The 1803-nt window shown below is 50.5% G+C and overlaps 1 long non-coding RNA gene across 1 annotated transcript; it reads left to right on the top strand.

Moving 5' to 3' along the window:
• Positions 1 to 251: 251 nt before the first annotated feature.
• On the top strand, positions 252 to 1560 carry LOC120510147. Its single transcript, XR_005629427.1, has 6 exons — positions 252 to 314; positions 415 to 456; positions 551 to 595; positions 697 to 731; positions 821 to 859; positions 954 to 1560. It is a non-coding gene; the product is annotated as an uncharacterized LOC120510147 (long non-coding RNA).
• Positions 1561 to 1803: the final 243 nt, after the last annotated feature.

Genomic DNA, 1803 nt, shown 5'->3' with positions numbered 1-1803 from the left:
TTGCAGTCATTCTTCTTGCCAAGTTATTTCTGTTCCTGTTGCGTCCCCTTTGTTTGTCACGTCCTGTCCTGTGTCACGGGTGTCTGCACATATTTGTGCCGGAGCTGCTCCGCCCTGCCGCATAGCCTGGTGCGATAGGACAAATCCTGGGGGCCTGAAATTTGTAGTGTGGGGTGTAGTTGAACCCTAGACGGTATTCATAGTTTGACCCAAGATGTCTGGAGCTGCAAAGTTGTCCTGCAGCCCATTGACTTTTGTCCTGACTCTATTTCAGATGCGGATGGATAAAATCGGAGCAGAGCGCCCTATCCCAGGTGAGTGGGTTCCCCTGAGAAAGTCAGTCCCTGTTTGTCTCTGCGGGGGGAGTGTAAATGATGACTCTGTTACAGCATTGTCCTTTTTCTTTATTTTTAGGAAGTAAAGCCATCTAGCAGCAGACAAGGCAAAGTGGGCAAGGTGAGCAGTGACTAGTGGACAGAAGTTGTTGTTATTGCTGAGATCTCAATTTCTGGTGCAACTGTAAGCATTCACTGTCATTTTTTTATTTTAGGCGGTCCACTTGCAACCCAATCCGGCCAAGGATGCCCGATGTCAGGTAGGTGCAAGGTTATGGTGCACGTGTGGCTTATTTGTCAGGTTAGGGAGGTTTTTTTTTCACAGTATCTCAGCATGCTTTTTTGCTTTGTTTCTTTGCAGTGCTGTTGCCGTCCTTGGTGTGCCAAGGAACAGAGGTGAGCGGGTGAGCCTCTGTTTAGGCAGGGTGACACATAGGTGAGTGTTATGCAGCAGCAAGCTAAGCGTATACCTTTTGTTTTTGCAGGTGTCTTCCGGGCAGACTCGAGTCAAATCAAGATTTGAGGTGAGTTGGGGCAGTGGTGGGGAGGAGTCTTGGGGGTTACTCTTTGTGAGGGCAATAGTCACATTTTCTGTTTTGTCTTGGGTACCGTGAGGAGGTTTGTAGCCAAAGTTTGGAAAGAGCAGCACCGAAGCACATGACAACGTCCCAGCGTCCACGTCCAACCGGCGATGGATTTTGTCAGCTCATCTTCCCAAAGCTAAGTGTTGGGGCCCATACTTGCAGGGAGGGAAAAAGCCTTTACTCTCACAGGGGGAAATCTGATGTTAACTTAGTGGAGTAGTCTGTAGTGGAACAGGTCCCTCGGAAGTAAAGGGAGAGGGGTTCTCCTCAGTAAAGGGTGAGGGTTTCTCCTCAGCCTCACCAGAGCCTTTGCCGGGCAGGGCAGTTCTGACCCGCCTCCACGTTCTCGTGGACTTTGCGTCATCAGCCTCCTTCGACCCTCGACGTCGTCGCGGGCCTTTCTCCCGAGGAGCTCGCCTTCAGGTCCGGAGTTATAGCCACCATCACCCGGCAGTCTTTGCTTCCTTCTGTAGGCCCACCGAGCCTCTCAAGCATCCTCTTAACTGCTTTGGCAGCAACTCCTTTCAAGGAGTTGTTTCATCATCACACACTCTTGCCATAGGACTCGCTTTCCTTCGGCATCTTTGGCCTCTGGCTCATCTCGCACTAGAAATCTTGAGTCCATAAGGTGAAACTGCCAGGTGGTTGGAGCTGCTCTGCCCTGCTGCATAGTCTGGTGTAATAGGATAAATCCTGGGGGCTTGAAATTTGTAGTGTGGGGTGTTGTTGGATTATAGATGGGATTTGTAGATGGACCCAAGATGTCTGGAGCTGTGAAGTTATCCTGCAGCCCTTTGACATTTGTCCTCACTTGCTTTTAGATGCAGGTGGATAAAATCCATGGCAGAGCACCCCATCCCAGGTGAGTGGGTTGCCCTGAGCAG

This window comes from Passer montanus, unplaced genomic scaffold, assembly GCF_014805655.1.
Source record: "Passer montanus isolate IOZ18808 unplaced genomic scaffold, ASM1480565v1 scaffold555, whole genome shotgun sequence".
Lineage (NCBI taxonomy): Eukaryota > Metazoa > Chordata > Aves > Passeriformes > Passeridae > Passer > Passer montanus.
This window is presented reverse-complemented; position numbering and strand designations above follow the sequence as displayed.